The 23,535-nt window shown below is 37.2% G+C and overlaps 1 pseudogene; it reads right to left on the reverse strand.

Annotated features, from left to right (window-relative positions):
* Nucleotides 1-746: 746 nt before the first annotated feature.
* Nucleotides 747-23,184, reverse strand: LOC126065489 (serine/threonine/tyrosine-interacting protein-like; annotated as a pseudogene).
* Nucleotides 23,185-23,535: the final 351 nt, after the last annotated feature.

A 23,535-nucleotide genomic window follows, 5' to 3' on the forward strand; every position in this document is an offset into this window, starting at 1 on the left:
CCTAAACTACGAGAAAATAAACTTCTGATTGTTAAAGACACCCACTTGTGGTACTTCAGTTATAACAGCACTAGAGAACTAACACAGCATTAAACGAAATGAAGAGAAATTAATGATAAACAAATCCAGCCAACAACTGGAGTAATTAGAAAAAAAAAAAATACAGCCAAAGAAAATAGAAATAAGAAAAAAAAGAAGGTAATCAACTTTAAATATAAATGTTAACAACAAAGAGCACAGATTGTGAAGAGACAAATATAGATGGACACAATTTTGGTAAATCCAGTAAAAAGAAAAGAGAAAAAGGATAAAGAACAGTTGGAAGAGGAAAGAATAAATATTTTTAAGGATGCACTTATAGGAAAAGAGATACCATGCACAGTTTGACCACTAGTAAAATGAGAAAGCCTATACATAAGACTTAATGCACATTCCACATTTAAAAAAGCATTCCAATATGCATAGAATTCTAAAATTTGATAAAGGGTATCTATAAGAAATACATGAAAATATATACTTCATGTCAGACAATCAGAAGTGTTTCCATTAGGTCAAGAAGTCTACAAATACAAAATAAATGAGCATTGGTAAGGAAAAAATAAAGACATTTTTACTGGCAGAGGTTATTCTTCAAAAAAACATTCAGGACGATTGCAAACTAAAGAGCACTAAGAAGAGAGGTCAGCATGATTACTCAATACAACGTAATCGATGACAAAATTAGTGCGTTTCTAGGCTGTATTCATCTACCACGTGGCTGCCAGTTTGTCATACTGTGGTGGCTTGCATGTTGCTGTGATCTTGGAAGCTTTGTCACCTGTATTTCAAAAACCAGGAGGATCACCTTTTAAGTTAAAGAGCAAAGATGTGACTTTGAGGACTAAGGTGCACTTGACCCAAGCCATGGTGATTTCAATCACCTCATACATATGTGAGAGCTGGACAGTGAATAAGGAAGGCTGAAGGAGAATTGATACTTCACAGAGCTTTTTTATTATTATTTTAATGGAATTTGATAACTGACTATGTGAATTAAAGGAAAGAGAAAGTAAGAAGTATTAAGGGGGATTTGCCTAGCAGATGTCAAAGCAGAATATAAAACTAACATCACTAAAAGAGTGTGTTAGAGCAGAATAAAAGAAAATAGAACAATAAAATAGAATTGAATGCTGAGAAACATACTTGCGTAAATATTTCTCAAAGATAATTATAAAGCAGCACCTCAAGTCATGGGTGAAAATATGAACAGGTCAGTAAATAGTGATGTGGTAATTGAATAAAACCAAAAAACCAAACCCAGTGCCGTCGAGTCAATTCTGACTCATAGCAACCCTAGAGGACAGAGTAGAACTGCCCCATAGTTTCCAAGGAGTGCCTGGTGGATTCCAACTGCCGACCCTTTCGTTAGCAGCTGTAGCACCTAACCACTACACCACCAGGGTTTCCGGTAATTGAATATCTAATGGAATTGTATATTTACTGGAAAAATAAGCAATGCATATCCAATACCACTCACTGCTGTCAAGTTGATTCTGACTCATAGTGACCCTATAGGACACAGTAGAACTGCCCCGTATGGTTTCCAAGGAGCAGCTGGTGGATTCGAACTGCCAACCTTTTGGTTATCAGCTGAGCTCTTACAAATTCGTGATGCATCAAAACTGTAAATGAGGCAAAAAAAAAAAAAAAACAGAAAAATGCATTCGTTACCTTGAAACACGTCAAGGAACACTTCTGTAAGCAAGGCAAAAAAAGTGGAAAAGCCATAAAGATCAAGACTGAAAAATTTGAGTATGTGAAAATACAAAATTTTTATATCACAGAAGAAGGCTTAAGAACAGTTGAGGGATTAATGGATCCAGCTTGACTCTCTTGCACTTCCCTGCCAATGTATTGCTGCAAACGCTTTTGAATGATCTTCAGCAAAATTTTACTTGTGTGTGTTATTAATGATATTGTTCGATAATTTCTGCATTCTGTTGGATCATATTTCTTTGGAATGGGAAGAAATATGGATTTCTTCAAGTCTGCTGGCCTGGTAGCTGTCTTCCAAATATCTTGGCATAGATGAGTGAGTACCTCCAGCGCTGCATCCGTTTGTTGAAACATCTCAATTGGTATTCTGTCAATTCCAGGAGCCTTGTTTTTTAGCCAGTGCCTTCAGTTTTTATTTCTTCCTTCAGTACCATCAGTTTCTGATTCTATGCTACCTCCTGAAATGGCTGAACGTCCACCAATTCTTTTTGATACAGTGACTCTGTGCATCTTCTTTTGATGCTTCCTGAGTCATTCAATATTTTGCCCATGGAATCCTTCAATATTGCGACTCGAGGTTTGAATTTTTTCAATTCTTTCAGCTTGAGAAATGCTGAGCATGTTCTTCCCTTTTGGTTTGCTAACTCCAGGTCTTTGCACATTTCATTATAATACTTTACTTTGTCTTCTTGAGCTGCCCTTCAAAATCTTCTATTCAGCTCTTTTATTTCATCATTTTTCCATTTGCTTTAACTACTGTACATTCAAGAGCAAGTTTAGGAGTCTCTTCTGACATCCATTTTGGTCTTTTCTTTCTTGTCTTTTTAATGACCTTTTGCTTTCTTCACGTATGCTGTCCTTGATGTTCTCTGGTCTTCAGTCATTAATGTTCAATGCCTCAAATCTATTCTTGAGGTGGTCTCTAAATTCAGGTGGGATAGACTCAAGGTCATACTTGGCTCTCGTGGACTTCTTTTAATTTTCTTCAGCTTCAATTTGAACTTGTTGTGAGCAATTGATGGACTGTTGTGCAGTCAACTTCTGCCTTGTTCTGACTGATGATACTGAGCTTCTCTATCGCCTCTTTCCATGGATGTAGTTGATTAGGGTCCTGTGTTTTCCGCCCAGAGAGGACCACTTGTAGAGTTGCTGTTTATGTTGTTGAAAAAAGATATTTCCAGTGAATAGGTCATTGGTCTTGCAAAATTCTATCATGCGATTTCCAGCATCGTTTCTATCACTAAGGCTATATTTTCCAACTACTGATCCTTCTTCTTTGTTCCTAACTTTCTCATTCTAATCATTAGTAATTATCAATGCATCTTAATTGCAGTTTGATCAATTTCAGACTGCAGAAGTTGGCAAAAAATCTTCAATTTCTTTATTGTTGGCATTAGTGGTTGGGGGGTAAATGTGAATAACAGTCATATTAACAGGTATTCCTTGTAGGCGTATGAATATTACTCTATCACTGACAGTGTTGTACTTCAGGATAGATCTTGAAATGTTCTTTTTGAAAATGAAGGTGACATTGTTCCTTTTTAGTTTGTCATTCCCAGCTTAGTAGACCATATAATTGTCTGATTAAAAATGGCCAATACCCATCTATTTCAGCTCACTAATGCCTAGGGTATCTTCAAGCATTCCATTTCATTTTTGACATCTTCCAATTTTCTGATTCATACTTTGTATTTTCCACTTTCTGATTATTAATGGATGTTTGACTCGGAGAAGGACTGGGAGAGTGAATGACTAGAAGAATACATTTCAATATGTAGACAAAGATGAGTATCCAAGTTTATAAAGAGATCCTGCATATTTATAAAAAGAAAACAAGCCCCATCAAAAAATGGTCAAGAATATGAACAGGTAATTTCCTAAAAAACAGTTAAAATCTGCAAATAAGCAAATTTAAATATATGCAACTTCAAAAGTCATCACGGAATACAAATTTAAGTTCAAAAATATGTTTTCCTCCATGTCATTGATAAAATAATTTTGTATTAAACAAAACTCTCAAACGTATGAAAAAATTGTTATATTCATTAGCTGTTGATGGGAATCTAAGTTTATAAAGTATTTTTGGAGGGTGTTTGATAACATCTATTAAAATCAAAAATGCATATCTCATGGGAATCAACAGCTCCAATTTACTTTATTTAGCCCTGGGAAATAAGTGTAAATTTAAAAGAGGCGTTTACAAGGGAGATCATTACAATAGTATGTGCTTAGTGAAAAATTGAAAACCAGTGAAATCTCATCAGGAGAAACAGGTTAAATAAATTCCTGTGCCTCCGTGTAAATAAATGTGCTTTAACAGTTAAAAAGAACGAGGCAGACTTAGGGAGCACTGATATGAAAATTTCTCTAAGGTGTTGTCTAGAGAAGAAAGCAAGTAAAAAAAAAAATTTTTTTTTGTGTTGTCTAGAGAAGAAAGCAAGTAGCATAGTAATAAATGTATTTTATTTGAATTCAATTTTAAAAGAGTATGTTTTGAGTACGTACTTATATCTAAGTGCACAGATAAAAAATCAGAACGGCAGACACCAAACTGCTCACAAAAATCTTTCTTTGTGTTAGAAAGTGGATGTGGGTAGAAGGAAAATGCTGAAAGGGAATTTTCATCTTTTACTCTGAATTCTTATTTATTTTTAAAGATTATTTGATTGATTAGGGAATATGAACAAGTGTTTTAAAGTTATATTTCTGAAGTGTTTTTTTCTAATACCTTCATTTCCATATTTAGCCTCTTTATTAACTTGAGAGATTTTTTACTTGATAAAGAAATTCCATTTTTAGTGTGTGACTCTGTCTGGTTGTTGGCTAAATAAATTAATCCCTCTGTGAATGTGCACAAGACTGTGTTTGAGAACTCTCCAGTCCATTTCTTTATTTAACGTCAACTCTCAGCCCTAACCTTACGTAAGTACGGTTGTGAAGTAATAGAAATAAACCCTACTTGCAAGGCATTGGAAATTGCAGATTTAGACAGTCTTTTAACACAGCATTTTTCAACTCAGATGACTTACCCGGTAGCTTTTCAGTTTTCGAAATGCGTTTGGCTTACCTGAATTTCAGTTCAGTCAGTTATATTTGCTTAGAGTTCTTCATCTCCACCACTGCAGAACGCAGCCACTCAGGAATGAGCAAATGCTCTGTCCATGAAATTACAGAAGCCATTACCCAGAGTTAGATAAATAGGGGAGCTAATGAAACTAATGAAAAAAGATTCTTTTTAATGTGTTGTTGAATTATTTGATATGCCAAATCCAATTTCAAAGCTTAGTGAAAGTGAATTTGAAGAGCTGATCAAAGTCATTCTGTGATTGTTTAGCATATAAATAACTCAAAGGAGAATGTGTTTTTTAAGAACATTTATTATAATTCTTTGGAAATTGCCAAGAAATGGTCTGCTAAGAGTAACTCAGGGCTCCTTCAGTTGTTATGTGAAGGAGAGCCAGGCATACTGGGAATAAACACTTGTTTTTCTGAACTTTCTTTGTTCTATTTAGTGTATCAAAAAAGAGCCCTAGTCACGCACCCGTCCCTGCCCCTCATCTCATAGCCTGGCCGGCTCTATTTACCTTCACTCTGTACTATAAAATTTCTTTACGCACTCCATTCATTTTTATGTCAGTAACCCTGAGAAGGAAGAGCTCTGTTGCACAGTGGTTAAGCTTTTGGCTGCTAACCCAGAGGCGGACAGTTCAAACCTACCTGCCGCTCCACGGTAGAAAGATGTGGCACCTGCTTCCAGAGAGATTACAGCCTTGGAAACCCTATGGGGCAGTTCTACTCTGTCCTGTAGGGTCGCCATGAGTCAGAATCAACTTGATGGCAACAGGATAAAAGTCTCCTCAAACCCTGAATATCTATTTCCTCATCTTCCTTCTAAGCTAAAACCTTATTTTCTGCTTCATTGTAAAAAAATGAAATTATCAGAAGTAAAGTTCCACAGAATACCACCACCACATGTGTCTACCTAACAGTGTCTCTACATATACGCTCTGCCATCCTGTTTCTAGAAATTAACTATTTGTCTTCTGCGTAAAGCCAGCCCATCACTGGACACCAAAAACCATTCCATACTGCTTACTTAATGCTCTAGAAATTCGCCCCTCTATCATCTATAGCATCAGATTTTCCCATATTTACTGAATCAATCCTACCAGGGTAACAACTAGATGATATTTTTCCTGTCTTAAAAGTGAAACAAAACAAAACAGAAAAGCACACTTCTCGTAATACCCCTTCCCTCTGCCAATTGCTTCTCAATTTCTCTGCTCTCCTTTACAGAAAAGCTTTCAAAAGAGTGGTCTATTCTAACTGTCTCTATTTCCTCTTCTTCCATTCTCTTAACCCCTCTCTAGTTAGACATTTGACTTTATCACTTCAGTGAAGCTACACTTACCAAGTTCCCTTATAATCTCCACATTGCTAAAGTCAATGGTAAATTATCAGCCTGTATTTTTGCTTGTTAGTCAGTAGTATTTGACTGTCTTCACTTGACTTCGAACATACCACACCTTCCTGCTTTTCCTCCTACCTTTCTGACAGCTATTTTGTAAGATCCTTTAGTGGATTACCCCTTTCTAAGATGGCTTCAGGGCTGAATTCTTGGCCCTCTTCTTTATTTACACTTACTCCCACGGTGATCTCTTCCAATGATGTTGTTAATGCTGTCTACATATGAAAGCTGGACAATGAATAAGGAAGACAGAAAAAGAATTGACACCTTTGAATTACAGTGTTGGCGAAGAATATTGAATATACCATGGACTGCCAAAAGAACAAACAAATCTGTCTTGGAAGAAGTACAGCCAAAATGCTCCTTAGAAGCAAGGATGGTAAGACTTTGTCTTACATACTCTGAACAAGTTATCAGGAGAGATCAGTCCCTGGAGAAGGACGCCATGCTTGGTAAAGTAGAAAGTAGACAGTCAGTGAAAAAGAGAAAGACCCTCATCGAGATGGGTTGCAACAATGGTTGCAACAATGGGTTCAAGCATAACAACGATCATGAGGATGGCCCAGGACTGGGCTGTGTGTTTCATTCTGTTGTACACAGGGCCACTGTGAGTCAGAACCAACTCAACTGCACCACCAACAATAACAATCTACATGCTGATGGTTCTCAAATCTCATCTCTATCCTAGAACTCCTGCCTAAAATTTAGACTCTTATACCTAAGCTTGGAGACCTAGTGGCACAGTGGTTAAGATCTTGGCTGATAACCAAAAGGCCGGCAGTTGAAACCCACCAGCCACTCTTTGGAAACACTATGGGACAGTTCTACTCTGTCTTATAGAGTCCTTATGAGTTGGAATCAACTTGACAGCAGTGGGTTTGGTTTTGGTTTGGTATACTTAAGCTTCCCCTAGACTTTTACATTTGGATGATAATAGATATCTCAAGCCTAACATGCCCCATATGTAACACCTGGTCTTCCTCCCACAGTCTTTTCCTTTCAACTGATGATACACTATTCTCTCTCTGTTGCTTAGCCCAGAAACCCTGGAGACATCTTCAGCTCCTCTGCTTCTTTCCCACAACCCAGGCATTCCTTCAAGTAATCCTATTTTATAACTATCTGCTAAATACATCCAGAGTCAATTAACTCTTTCCAACCTCCTTCGTTACCACCCTGGTCTGTGGCACCATCAGGGTTCCCCTGGATTACTGCTCTACTCAGTGGCATGGTTTCTGCATACACATTTGCCCTCTATGCTCTAACAGCAACACAGCAGCCAGAGTGTCCTTTGGAAACATGAATCAGATCATCACCCACCTCTGCTCAAAACCCTGCAGTGGTTCCCCATGCCCTTTACAGGAAAAGCCAAGTCCTACGACTCTCTTTATGGAATTAGGCTTCCATTAATCTTCAAGCGCACGTCCTTCCTCTTTCTCTCTCCCTACCTCTCCTCTAGCTGCACCTGGCTTCTTGTTGCTTTTCAAGTAAAGGTAGGCATTGAGTCACCTCAGGGCCTTTGCACTGCTTTTTCTGCTCCTTACAATGACCTTTTTCCAGAAATTTGTTTGGCTATCTCTCTCACCTATTTTACATGTCTTTGTCTGAATTTCACCTTCTCATAGAGGTTTACTCAGAATACTGTATTTAAAACAGAAAGCACCACCTCATCCCAGCATGGCTAAACCTCCTATACTTGCCTTATTTTTTCTGTAGGAGTTATAACCATCCAACACATTGTCATTTACTAATTTATTATAAATACTATGTCTTTTCTCCTTGCTAGTATGTAAGCTGCAACAGGGCAAGGATACTCATCATATTCACTGATGTATCCCATGCAGCCATGTATGTTCAATAAATAGCTGCTAATGAATGAAAACACCCAGCCCACCTACTATTCAGATAATGTAATTCGAATTTTCTTGGACTTTTAATGTAAAAGGCATGTTACCTGTAAATAATGGCAGTTTCATTTTTCCCCTTTTCCAATCCTCATTCACTTTATTAATATTACTTGTCTTTAAAGGCTAAAAAAGCAACAGAATGTGATAGCATTAATTGGTTAAGAATAACAGTGTAGAAGCATGCTTTTATGTATAAAAGATATTCCTACAATTTGTAATTTAGTAAAAAATAGTTACCAAGCAGCATAAAATGTATGACCTATAAACGGCTATTGTAAAGAAACAAAATCATATATATATACATTAAAAAAAAAAAGTACACACACATAAATATGTACGCAGGCTCACACATAGCCCTCACTGGGTTTAATACTCTTGAAATCACTATGAAGCATTTATTACTAGGCCTGCTTTACAGATGAGAAATCTGAGTTCCAAGGCTGTACAGCTCATATGTGGCAAAGTGAGAATTTAAACCTCATTTTTATTATTGCAAAGCTCCCTACACTCTACTGCCTCAGATGCTGAAATTTAAAATCTGTCCTGAAAAATTTCAACTTTCTCAGCACGAGAGAGGGAATAAATTCAATGTCTTGTTTTTTGAAAATACAAGGTTTATTTTGCAATAACTCAACAGATAAATGGATATGCCTTTTATTGGATGAATTAATTGGATGAATCCTAATTAATCCAGGAGGTCATTCCTAGCAATTCCTATTTAATCCTTAATTCATATTTAACATATTGTTATAATACATATGATATATTTGATTTTTATTTTGGGAATAAATCCTGAGAAATCTTAGAACTTTATATATGGTAGAAATTGCATATAATGCAATATATATGTTTACATAATTTAGATATAATTCTACATTTTTCAACGTTCCTTCTCTGCTCACTCTTCTATTATGTACAGAGTCCCGTGCTTAAATACATATAGTAATAATTTATGTATATGTTTGAGTGACTCGGAAGCTAACAACTTTATTATCCTCTACATCCTTAAAAATTCCCCTCTAAAGTGCCACACACAGTAGTGGTTATTCTCACAAGTGAAAAAAATAACATGGTATATCCAGATAAAACAATAAATAATGTGAAAAAAAAAAATTCCCACTATAAATACCTTGAAATGATAGATATAATTATAACAGTATCCTTTTAAATGTCCACCTGAATTCACTGAACAGTAAGGAAAGCCACTTGGCCCCCATATTAAGAGAAAACTAAAAAACAGGGTGAGAAGCACATAAGGTGGTAAGTTGAAATCGTAACTGAGATTATAGGACCTTGAAAGGCTGCCTCACCATTGAAAGGAAGGTCTCAAAAAAAAAGTTTCCAGCAGCATAGAGTAAGTAAGCATTTTTTGTCTTGACAAGGGTCGGGGCGCGGTGGAAGGAGGAAATAAAAACGAAGCAAACACTCGGAAAATGCGTGCCACTTCTACTTTCTGGGAGCCCTGGTGGCTCAGGGGTTAACAGCTTGGCTGCCAGCCAAGAGGATGGCAGTTTGAATCCACCAGCCACTCCTTGGAAACCCTATGGGGCAGTTCTACTCTGTCCTATAGGGTCGGTATGAGTCAGAATCAACTCAACGACAAAGCATTTTTTCTATTTCCTAAGAATCCCAAGTGAGAAATTAACCCCAAATTGGTTCTTTTTACTAGAGGTAAAAACATCTGCTAAAGTGGGAAACATTCTCAACACAGGTCTTCCTGCATTCCATAAATAAGCCGCCAGTCATAAGTCTACTGAAAAACACAAACTCCAAACTAACAATACACGAGGAAAATATGCACCATGTAAGACAGTCTGCAGAAGTAACAAGATAGAACACCTTAAAAGTTCGGTTAATGAAATTCTCATAGACGTTACTTAGTAAAAACAAAATAATTGCAGACACAAGAAGAAAAAATAGAAAATCAGAAAATTTTTAAAAGAAAAATACACTTTTTGAAATAATACAACTAATAAGCTATTATAAACAACTGAATAAACTTATGTACTGAAATGTAAGTCTGAGGACTTTACAAAAAACAGCAGAGGGAGATAAAGAAATAGGAAACGTCTAGGTCAGTCAGGAGAGCTGGAGAGAAAACACGATAACGTCCAGCCAATACCTACTGGAGTTCCAAAGGGAAAGAGGGGCAAGAGCAGAGAGAAAATACTGAAAAGTTAATGACAAAGAATTTTCTGGATTTGGAAAAAAGGAATCAATCTTTACATTCCAGAAACACATTTCCTGAACATGATAATAAAAATAAACCTCACCAGAACACATTATCGTGAAAAGGCAGAACTTAGAAAACAAAGATGATATATTCCAAGCAAGCACAGAAGAAAGATATTACCAGCATTAAAATGAGGGCAGTTTGGGCAGCCGACTTCTCAAGGTCAAAAAGAGAAGCCACAAGACTGGGAAAAATTCTTAAAGTGTTGAGAAAAAACAACTTGTCACCTGAAATTCCAGAGCCAGCTAACTTATTATTAAAGAATGAAGAAAAATGGATGTTTGGAGAGCAAATCTGAAACACATTACCACTGACTTTTTTTTTTTATGAAAGGACTTTCCTCAGCAATAAGGGAACTGAAACTTAAAGGAATGATTGAGAACACAAAAAAGAAGGATGAGCAAATATGTTGTAAATTTGTAGTTAAATCCAAAAAAGCACCAGTTATAAGAAACAATTAAAAAAATACTGACAATATATATACAGAGTTGTTAAAAGGAGATAGAACTATAGTAATGAACCCAAAAAAGGTAAGAAAGGAAGAAAAGTGATTAGATTTAAAGCTACCAAAGATTTTGGGAGGTTTCTGAGAAGATTGGAGATACTGAATAAACACATAAATTATTTTGTCAAGTGTGCATGTTATAATTTTAAGAATTCAAGCAATGAAAGAGAATATAAAACAGAAACACCTTCAAAATTATAATTCGGTGAAAATAGGGTAAGAACTATCAAATTATTAAAATAAATATAATTACTGATGCCTTAGATTAAAAAAAAATTATATGGTAATAGCGCTAATAACTAAGGTCTATACGGTCCTTAATATAGGTAAAACACTTTTCTAAGCACACACTTACATTAACTCATTTACAAACCTACAATTAAGAATAGTAGGAACTATGTCAAACCATTAAATCAGGAAAAGTTTTTAAGTCAACTATTTTTTCTACAAAGATGTTGTTAAGTGCCATCAAGCCATGCACAACGGAAGAAACGCTGCCCAGTTCTGCGCCATCCTCACCATGTTAGGTTGGAGCCCACTGTTGCAGCCACTGTGTCAATCCACCTTGTTGAGTGTCTTCCTCTCTTTCAGTGACCTACTATTTTACCAAGCATGATGTGCTTCTCCAGGGACTGATCCCTCCTGAAAACATGTCCATACAAAAATACACTTGCTAAAATGTCTAAAGAAAAAAAAAAAAAAGCTGTCTAAAGAAGACATGGAAAATCTGAATAATCCATAAATATTAAATAAATTCAATTTAGGCAGTTGGGAGTAGAAGAGAACCTTATTGCAGCATGGATGAAGGCTATAGTTGGAAGAAAAATAAGGTCATTCTGGTTGGTACCGTTAACAAACTCATGTTTAGTAAATAAAGTACCAAAAAAAAAAAAAAGCGTTTGCCATGGAGTTGATTCTGACTAATGGCGACACTATAGGACAGAGTAGAACAGCCCCATTGGGTTTCCAAGGAGCGGCTGGTGGATTTGAACTGCCAACCTTTAGGTAAGTAGCCCTAGCTCTTAACCATTGGGCCACCTGGGCTCCAATTAAGCACACGTGCATATAAAATGAATGGAAATGATCGACCCTGACGCAGGATAGGGGCTAAGTCCTTAAAGGAAGAGAGCAAGCAGGGGCTGCAGGTGGAGGGATGCAGGCTCTGAGGACCACCATCTCACTCAGACTTCATACGGATACCACACACTAGAGCGGTCCCAAGCCTGAAAACACCATACACGAAGACCCTGAGGAAGAAAACTGTGATGTTCTAGTCTGAAACTACTTACATATTGAGATAAATGGCAGGGAGGATTTTAGCTTGGGCACATGGGTGGTCATTTAAAAATTCTCAATTCTCTTCTACATGTTTGATGTACTACATAATTTTTAAATATAAAGAAACAACACGCAGATGACTTTCTCTGGCAGAAAGTACTTAACTTCCCATGTTAGAGGCGTGCCTTTATGTTTCTAGAAGGTGTGACACTTTTGATCAAGAACTTTTAAAATATGAATAGCATTACAATACTTCTATTAGTGAAGCAGATAAAAGAACAATGGTTAATTCTTGAACTTTATTTTAAGCTATTTAATGTAATTATTCTTCTAAGAATAATAGGACTCAATTTCCCCTTAGTTCAATTCAAGAAGCTTGACTAGTTGATCTCTTACAGTCTATTTAGATTGAATCTTGGACAGTTTAAATAATTTGCAATGTATTACTTCACTTTAGCTGTTCACATAGAGTATCATTTCTTAAGCACATGAAAGTGTCTTGCCTTATATTAACCTCACATGTTACTGTGCAATTTAACCAGGCATATCAATTCCTTTCATAAATATCTTACCAGTAAAAAAAAGAAAAACAATTGAAAATGGTTCTTCAAGAATTTGAAAATACATTTTCAGAAGATATTTGAATCAATTTTTGTCATATTCTGAAAACTCAGTATGGAACCTTCAATTACAATCTTGGAGTTCTAACCCATTTGTTTTCTATTAGGTCACTTTGTTCTGACCTCCAACGTTGTCAGCTTCTTGTAAGGAGGGAATAAAAGCAATTTTCTTTTAAAATGAATTGAAATCTGATTGGAAAAAAAAAATGTTGTTTTGTCAAACCATAATCGATCATTTCAGTTAGAAAGGAATCACACACACAACAGAGTGTAAAGGAACACCATGAAATTATTATGACATGAAGAATTGCCACAAAATTGGGTCAAAAGTGTTGTCTTTCATCTTCAAGAATGATGTAAACAAATTCCAGAATAACTTGATATTTTTATGCCCAAACTATGAAGTATTTTAAATCACCGATATAGTTGAGTACCTTATATATTCACAGCAAAATTAAAACAAATCTCCTTACTAAAATAACCTAATTAACATGGAAGTTTTAGTCATACTAATGTGCTCTTTGCTGACTTTCAATTGTTGGTTCCTTTCACTTTTTCCACAGAAGCATTATACAATATGTTTAGTAAAGGTCACTATAAATTATACCATGAAGTAAAAATAATAGAAAAAAAAGGTCACCTTATTTTCATCGTAACCATGTTATGGTGCAGAAACTAAGTTATTGTAGAGGAATAGTGGATGTTTTTGTGACATCCAATATGACAAAAGTTCTGTGTATTTTTCTAGTTGCGATAGGTGAACAATGAATTGTAAAAAGACGTTCACCCACAGGAGTTCAACAGAGAGAGAGATTATTGTGGATACCTTGGCCGAAGAAGGTTTCCTAGAGAAGTTGAGACTTACTGTGTTGCCAAGGATGAGCCTGACTGGACGTTCCCCCACGGTAGGAGTAGATACGCGTATGTGAGGAAGTTATTAAATAAGTTATTATTATGAAATGTAGGCTGGGCCTCTCTTAGCAAATGTCATGTAGGTAATGGGGCTGAAATTTCAGTGAGAGAGACTGTCATCATGTGACATAAGCTCCTTCCTCTCTTGTTTGAAACAATTAAAAATGTTGCATTATCATTTTTCGGACCATCAAAAAGCTCAGATGATAGTAAGGACATTTCAAAACAGAATGACAGAGAGCAAAAGGAGACCCAAACAAGCAAGTGGACACAAGAACGTTGAAGTTGATTTAGTGTGAGAGGGTCGAATCATCCAGGCAAACTTGGGCTTCAGTTCAGTGGGCTTCTGAAGTAAAACGCATGCCTGATATTAGGCCTGATCAAGTAGCTTCGCTTCACAGGACACCTTCCTAAATTAAGTTGGGAAATCCACAGGCAGGTAAACCAGCAATCCAAAACACTCAGAGGCATCACAGCTAGGCCTGTGTATCCTTGCGGTTTTTTAAACAAATAAACGTTAGAATACACGACAAATATAAAAGGGAAGTCAGAAAGGAGCAGAGTGTTTTAAGATCCTTTCTCATAGTTGGGGAATGGTGAGGGTTTAGTTTAGACTTTGCTTATTCTTGTGCATATTTTGTAGTTTCTAGAAACCCTGGGTGGCACAGATGGTTAAGCGCTGGACTACTAACTGCAGGTTGATGGTTCAAACCCACTCAGAGGCGCTTGGAAAAACAGATCTGGTGATATGCTTCAGAAAGGTCACAGCCTTGAACATCCTCTGGAATATGGTTCTACTCTGCACACATGGGGCTGCCATGAGTCAGAACCGACTAGCTGGCAACTAACAACAATAACAAGAATAACAACTAAAAAAATTGACGAAGCATATATAAGAGATAAAAATATAAATGCGTAAAAAACATCAAGCAATCTCGAAGACAGCACCAAAGGAAAAACTGAAACAGAACAGGTAGAACAAACAAAAAACACAGATTAATTTGGGGACTATACAGGCAATATGATTGATGATATTAAGTGCAATGGAATAAATGCACTAGTTGAAACAGAAAGGTTGTGAGACTGGATTTAAAAATCTAACTCTCAGTTGTTTACAAAACATAAACATAAAATACAAGCATATATACTGACTAAAAGCAAATGGATGAGTAAAGAGGTAATATATAACACAAGGACGCTGACATAGTTATGTTAGCATTGGACAAAATAGATTTTAAAGTAAAAAAGCATTAATTAAGAGAAATTAACAGGATAATTTAATAGCGATGTTCTTACCTGTATTTCATCTGATCTACCAATTGCGGTGACATACGTTAAAAATCTCACAGGATGTTGTTGACATTTCCTTCTCTTCTTTGGTTCTCATTTTATTATTATTATTTACTATCGCTGTTGTTAGTTGCCGTCAAGCTGGCTCTGACTCACGGTCACCCCATGTAAAACAGAACAAAGCGTTTCCTTGTTGTCATGGATTGAGTTATGTCCCCCCAAAAATGTGTGTATCAATTTGGCTGGGCCATGATTCCTAGTATTGTGTGGTTGTCCTCCATTTTGTGATTGTAATTTTATGTTAAGGAGCATTAGGGTGGAATTGTAACACCCTTACTAAGGTTACATTCCTGATCTGATGTAAAGGGAGTTTCTCTGGGGTGTGGCCTGCACCACTTTTTATCTCTCAAGAGATAAAAAGGAAAGAGAAGCAAGCAGAGAGTTGGGGACCTCATACCACCAACAAAGCAGTTTTGGGAGCAGAGCGCATTGCCTGGACCTGGGGTCCCTGTGCAGAGAAGCTCCTAGTCTGAGGGAAGGTTGATGAGAAGGCCAACTGAGAGAGAAAGTCTTCCCCTGGAGTTGGCACCCTGAGTTTGGACTTTCAGCCTACTTTACTGTGAGGAAATAAACTTCTTTTTGTTAAAGTCAGCCACTTGTGGTATTTCTATTACAGCATCACTAGACGACTAAGACACTGCTCATGCTTCATCTTCATGATCCTTGGTATGTTTGAGTCCACTGCTGTGGCCATTGTTACCATGCACCTTACTGAGGGTTTCCCTCATCTTCCCTGGCCCTCCACTTTAGCAACCATGATGTCCCTCTCTGGCAATCAATCCCTCCTCATGACACCTTCAAAGTAAGTAAACTGAAGTCTCTGAAAATATTGTTCTTCATTGGCTAATTTTTGGAACCTTTTTCCTAGTCTGCCTTAATCTGGAAGTTCCACTGAAACTTCTCACCATGGATGACCCTGCTGGTATATGAAATACCTGTGACACAGCGTCCAGCGTCACAGCAACAGGCAAGCCACCACATTACTGCACACTGAAAGGTAGGTGGAGGTTACATATTCACAGGCTAAGTTTTTAGATTCATACAATTCAAAATTATAAGTTCCTCATAGATTAAAATTTTATCATTACGAAGTGATCTTCCTACTAGTTTATACTAATGTTTTTTACCTTAAAGTCGACTTTGTCCAAAATTAACATCTTGCCTACTATGCCTTTATCCATTTATTTGCTTTCAGTCTGGAACATTTGGACAAAGTTTGAGAGCCAGTGGCTGGAGAACAGACTAGAAGGGGCAATATTATGTAGGGCCCTGTAGCCAAAGTAAGATTTTGGCTTTCAGTCCAAATGAGATGTGAAAGCCTTGGAAAGCTTTGTGCACAAGAATGGCGTGATATGACCTCGGTTGTACTGGGATCAGTATGCTGCTATGTTAAGAATGGAATAAGGGGCCAGAGGCAGAAACACAGAAACAGACCGGAAGCTCTTATAATAATTCATAAGAGGTTTTATGGTAGTTTGTATTAGACTTGTGGCAGTAGAGATGGTGAGAAATATGAATATATTTCGAAGCCAACAGGTTTTGCTATATGAGCTAAGATTGCTCGGGATTGGACTTGGAGTGTTAAGGAAAGAGTAGGGTCAAAACTGAATTCATGGTTTTGGTCTGAGCTGCCAAAAGAATGCAATTACTATTAGCCGAATTAGGAAAACAGTCATCGTAGCAATTTTAGGAAGAAATATCAGGAACTCAGTTTTGGACTTGCTAAGCTTAAGATGCTTATTAGGTATTCTGGAATCCCTGGGTGGTGTAAACGGTTAAAGCGCTTAGCTGCTAACCCAAAAGTTGGAGGTTCAAGTCTACCCAGAGGCACTTCACTAGAAAGGCCTGGAGATCTACTTCCAAAAGGTCAGCCATTGAAAACCCTGTAGAACACAGTACTATCCTGACACACGTGGGGTTGTTATGAATTAGAACTGACCCTATAGCAAGCTTTTTTTTTTTGTAATGTTGCTTTTGAGTCAATTTGTTCACTTGCCACTTGCATGTTTACAAAATTGTCTTTTTCTTCATGTCTCCTCTTCAAACCGCCTGTGGTACCAGACCGAACAGATAATGATCTTTCTATCTGCAGTGGCAACATCATCCGTATTGGTGATTTTGTTAAGGATACGGCTTCATATTCCTAAACTTGATGGACAAATCCACAGCACTAGGATGAATAGGAAATCTTCTTCCTTGAACACAAACAAATGCATCTGTGCTTCACTACAAATTCTAGGCCCTGCATTTCCATGGACAAGTATTTTTCCTCCAGTTGTAAGCCCTCAGCAGCACATTCTTTAGTCATGGGGGAAAAAAAACCATACATTTTTCAGCTAGATTATCTGCTATACCAAGACTGATTATCTAAATAACTGTTAAAAGTTTGGTTTAATAAAGTTTGCTTCAGTATTTTGTCTGATGCATACTGTAAGGGTTATCCCATGTGTCTGCCACATAGGTAGCTTGCTTTTCATAGCAGAAGAATATGAGCCTAAAAATAATCCAGATAAAAGTCCCTGTATCTCTTGTCACATGGAATAGGCCCATTCCCCATCGTGGCTGTGGCGACTGATCCAAAGGGTGGACACTTGACCTAAGTTGGGCTCTGTAAGGGTATGGCCCCAGAGTAGCTGATGGCCAACCTCCACATCTCTGGGGAAGCTAGAGAGAAAGCAGAGACCCCGGGTGTCTTCTTTGCACCCTGGGGGAAAAGAGAACCTCAGCCTCACAGACTGAGGTGGCAAAGTGAGTTACCCTGACTGCCCATCCTTGGGCTGGCAGTGGTGGGAAAAGGAAGGAAGGCTGGTGAGCCAGAGGGTTGGCTTAGAACTGGGGCAGTGGAGGACTGAAGGGTCCCAGAGCCTTGGCTCGCTGTGGGGAGGAGGTCGAGCAGCTACACCTGGCCACCACTCCGCTGACACCTCCCTCCCCCAGTATGTGCACAACCCTCGGGCAGCCCAGGCTCTGGCTCAATGTTTTATATTGTTCTGTTTTTCTTGTCTGTTTGTGTGTTTTTCATATAAATTATCTCTTAACCGATTAGTACATAGGGAAAGACGTCAGAATAACAAGAATTTGTATTGGTTCATAAGAAATGTATTAATCAAAGACAAGCATTATTAAAATTAAAGAAAAAATAGAAATTATAAAAATTATATTAAAAAATGAAACAAGTATTTTAAAAAATGCCTTCATTAATGCCATTTGCAACCCTCCCCAAGAACTAGTACACTTTTCATGGATAGTAAGATATCTGGGGAGGATGACAATTCAATTGAAGCCACTGTGAAGGTATTTCATATGTCGTTTAAAACACGGATGGTGTAGAACTAAGATGTTCAGTTTGATGAAACCGGTTTCTACTAGGAGTGAATAACCTCAAGGTCCTACAACTCCAATGAGCAAGCTTGAGCCCAAAGGTTTAAAGCTGCAAAGAAGCTCCTATTTTTCTCTCCCCGAATAACTGTATACATTTAAAGTTAACAATACTTTTAATTAGTATTTTACAGCTTTTATTTCTCATTCTCTACTAACAAAGTTCATTTCGTTTTTACCGGTCTACCCCAACATGATCTTCTATATAGGTTCTGTGTTTTCAGTACGTAGTTTTGCAGAGCCATGAGGTTTTTCAGCAAAGCACATATGGTCCTCTAGTAGAAATGCCTGTATATGGGCAAAAAACCATGGTGGTTGATAGATGATATGTTGGGATCTTGTGAAGAATATTTTTCTGACCGCTTCAGTCTTCTTAGTGGAAAAACAAGTAAGATCATCATCGTAAAGCGAGGATGATGCAGGAGTGTTTGGAAGTTTCAGGAGAAAGGACAGAGTATGAACTAGTTGTTTAGGAGAGTGGGGAAATGAATGGACTAAGGAAATGTAACACAGCTTATGGTCAGCTTTAAGGCACGACCTGAAATCAGTGATGATGGATGCAAAATGAGACAAGTTTAGGAATTTGGGTATAAGCATAGGATAGGGAGAGAGATGGATATATGAAATTTGCTGTAGATATTTGCTCAGTTCGTTTCCCATTTAAGGAAGTCTTTTTCTCTTTCAAAATTTCTAAGAAATTTTCATCCATGAGTAAGTATTGAGTATAAACACTTTTCTACATAATTTAAGATGATCGTGTTGTTTTTCTCCTTCAATTCGTTAATCTAGGAAATGACATTAATTAACCTTTCTGTTACTCAATCCTCATTATAGTGTGGGAAGAAAGGTAATTCTGTTACAATTGTTATTTTTAAATCACTTGATAATGTTTTATTAGCTGTTTGATTTTTTTGTTTTCCTAAAATGCAATTGGCTTTTAAATTGTATTTAGATTACTATCTTACCTAGTTTCAGTATCAAAGTTACTTCACATCATTAAATGATTTGGGGTAGCTGGATAGAGTAGTCAATTTTTTTTTCCACAAATGGTTTCAGTCTTAGGCGGTGGTGTCAGTTCTAACACCTAACCTGGTGCTGGTTCAGGGCCTAAGTCTGACAGGACCATAGACTATTCACAAACCCAACCTTACAGATATGAATATGTGCAATTCTTCCCGGATATCTTCACCCAAAAAAACCAAACCCATTGCCATCAAGTCAATTCTGCCTCACAGCAACCCTACAGGACAGGGTAGAACTGCCCCATAGGGTTTCCAAGGAGCTCCTGGTGGATTCAAACTGCCAACTTTTGTTTAGCAGCCGTAGTTCTTAACTACTACGTCACCAGCGTTTCCTGGATATCCTCAACAAGAGACTGTTTTACACTCTGAATTTCAGCTTTTTATTCTTTCCTTTCCACCTCTCTGTAATTTTTATTAACTCTCTCTGAGAGGGTATTTCTTATACACTTACCAACATTTATAGATTTTGTAAGTGAGTAGCTTCTAGATACTGTTGGCTATCATATTCTTACAAAGAAAAATAGAAATATGTATCGAGTGACAAAAGCAATTAGTAGAAAAATGCGATAGGATCCGATTACATAAAGAAATACCTGGTGTGTATGGATGTGTTTGTGTGGGTGTGTATGCTGGGAGAGAACATAAGAGAAAGAATGGGAGCAAAAATCAGAGAGAGAGAAAGAAGTTTCTGGATGGAATGCCATTATTTATTGTTGTACATATCATGGTTGTTCATAATTATTACATGTAGGAATACATGAGTGAACTAAATACACATGGTATCCACTCTCATGATCCTACAGAATGTAGAATAAAAAGGGAATACTAAGAAAATATTTAAGTCATTGGAAAACAGGCTCCAAACAATAGTGATTCTTGAGGGGAAGGAAACACAGGGAGTGACTACCACGTTCATTGTGGTTGCCTTCTGAGAAGTATTTTGTGAACTCAGTGTAGAGAAGTAGAGATTTTAGAGATCACAGCAGCCTTGCCCAGCTGTGGAAGGAGAAAGTGACGTTCATTGCTGCTGAAGAAGCTGGAATTTGCATGGCAGAGAATCTGAGAGGAAGGAGCTGTGCATGAACTAGGCCTCAGAATTCTTTGTGGGTGTTCCCACGGGACTTTTGACGTGCATAGGTAAAACCCCATGAAGACTAGAGAGTAGCACCCAAAGGGCTGAGAGCTAAGTAGAGACAATAGGAGCCATACAGGCCAGGAAGACACCTGCATTCCAACCAGCCAGAGTGGAGAGACCTGTCTGAGCACCTCCTGTGATCTGTTAAGACCCCAGAAAGACCTCATCTTGTAAGTAAGGACTATGCACTTGAATAAAGGCCATGAAAAAAAAAATTTTTTTTAGTTTTTTATTAGTTCTAAGGACGAAACCAAAATAGACCAGTTCCAACACCAATAAACAAGCAAAACAAAGCAAAGCAAGCTGATAAGATCAAGAGGATCAAGGAGTAATTTAAGAACCCGCTGAAACAAATTTTAAAAACCATTTCAGGAAAACAGTATAATCCAGGTCCTTGCAACATATTATCCACCTAGGTTCAGCATTCAATTTTTTAAAAAAATCACTAAACTATGTGAAGAATCAGAACAGTGTGATTCATTTAAAAAAAAAAAAAAAAGTCAATAGAAACAGCCTGTGAGATATGTCAGGTGTTGGACTTAAAGAGGAAAACTTAAAAAAAGCCTCTAAGTCTGTGAAAGAAAAGGGTGCACATTATGTGTGAACACGCAGAGATTTTGGAAGAGTAATGGGAAGTATAAAAAGAAACCAAATGGAAATTGCAGATCACAAAAGTGCAATATCAGATATACTGGGCAGGCTTAAAGGAGGACTGGAGATGGGAGATACCACTGCTCCTGAGGTCTGTCCACGTGGGCTGGGTACGGATCAGATGTACTTCCAGGATGCATTTGTGCGATTCATTCCATCCAAGAGAAGCCAAAGTGGCTCCCATCAAGACTCCCCAATTTTTTTTTTAATGAAAACATGACTACAATTAAAAAGAAATTGAATGCTAGAAACAACGGTATGTGGGTAGATTTTAAATAATCTAAATAAAGTGAGTTTTGTGGATGCAATTATAAAAACTGAATGTCAGCTTAGATCTCTGGGTTTTTTTTTTATTGATTCCTCTTCCCTTTGCTTTTAACATACTCTCTGGTGACTTATCAGGATTCCTAAATGCAGAGATAGAGAGAGAAGCAATATAAAATTGTAATAATAGGATAATAGATAATTTTAAAAAATCTTGTCATATAGTTAATATCAAGTAAGATCTGATTCTATGTGTAATATACCGTACTTTCTGGCTCACAATTAATGTGTCACGAGCATAAAAAAATAAAAATTTGTTTGCTATGTCTGAAATTTAATACTTATCTGGTAAAGCCCTTATATGAAATGATTCTGCCAGCCCAGGTTTTATTTATTTATTTTTAATATATGAGCATTTCTCTAACCGTTGTTTTTTAGTTACTTCTGTAGGATACAGTCTATCCAGCAGTTCACCAAATACCTTCTGATAAAAATTTGCTTCTCTCTTCTTCTTCATTTTTTGGTAGCCTTATAATTGCCTCTCCAAAAGAAAAGAATTAGTTGGTCATTTATTGCACATATTTTATCTATGCAAATATTTCAGGGTATGTAATGAAATTACAATTATATACCAGTTATCTTTAAATATTTATAATTTTTCAACTTTAAGATCTTGCCATTTTTAAAGTGATTTGATAAAAGATCCATGTCATATTTTAAGACCTCATTAAAAAAGTTCTTTCCCTCTTCCTTAAAACTCAGATAAGCAAAGTGATGATAAATATTTCTATTTTTGAACGGATGCTAGCAACCTATCCAGGCGCCTAAGCTATTCCTTAAAAAAAAGCTGGAAAGTTTGAGAAAGCTGAAGAAAATTTAAAAAATATACAAGAGAATGAAATGATAAGAAAACTAATTTATTCCCAAGAACAAGCAAAGATTGTGGAAGTTACACTAAACAAATTAAGGATGCTTATGTTTCATTCTGATCTTTCTGTTAATTTATATTAAAGGATATGATGGTTGTGTGCCATTGAGTTAAATCTGACTCATAGTGACCCTGTTAGACAGAGTAGAACTGTCCCATAGGGTTTCCTAAACTGTAATCTTTACAGGAGCAGTTTGCCAGGTCTTTTTGCCCACAGAGCAGTTGGTGGGTTCTAACCAACAACACTTCAGTTAGCACCAGAGTGCTTAACCATTGTGCCACCAAAAAGACCAGAAAAACAAGCCTGTTGCCATCCAGTCGATTCCAACTCCTAGCGATCCTATAGGACATAGTAGAACTGCCCCCGCAAGATTTCCAAGGCTGTAATCCAGCCTGCGGCATCTTTCTCCCACACAGCGACTGGTGGGTTTGAACAACTGACCTTTCCGTTAGCAGCTGAGTGCTTAACCGCTGTGTCACAGAGCTCCTTATTGTGCCACCAGGGCTCCTTATATTAAAGGATACATTCATTTGTGTAATTTAGTCATGTAAGACTGAGACCTAAAACGAACAAAACCAAATTGGTTGCTGTCAAGTTGTTTTCCAACTCACAGCAATCCTACAGGATAGAGTAGAACTGCCCCGTAGGGTTTCCAAGCCCATAGTTTTTATAGAAGATTGCCACATATTTCTCCCGCAGAGCGAATGGTAGGTTCAAACCTTCAATCTTGCTGATAGCAGCAGAGAGCTTAACCACTGTGCTAGCAGGGCTCGTCATTGAGACCTACAAATGCTGAAATACAGAGAATTCAGAATTTGGCAAATAACTATCTCCCCACTATGGAAATGATACAATTAAAGATTTCTCTAACTAACTTCCAAAAATACCATGTGTTGTCTATGATTCTTTTCTTGTTTGATTTTCTTGGATTTTTTGTGGTGTATTTTGTCAGTAATAGAAGTGAAGATAAAAAATAGGAAATTTAACAATAGTCGGAAAAGAGGGAATTCAAAGATAGGGGAAAGGGGAAAATGTTAACAGAGCCTTGGGAAAGATGACAGAATGGATGAGATAAAGGTGTATTTATTTTTAACAACACCGAAGCAAGGATCGAAGGGGTTGATGGGC

The sequence above is a fragment of the Elephas maximus genome, chromosome 22 (assembly GCF_024166365.1).
Source record: "Elephas maximus indicus isolate mEleMax1 chromosome 22, mEleMax1 primary haplotype, whole genome shotgun sequence".
Taxonomy (NCBI): Eukaryota; Metazoa; Chordata; class Mammalia; order Proboscidea; family Elephantidae; genus Elephas; species Elephas maximus.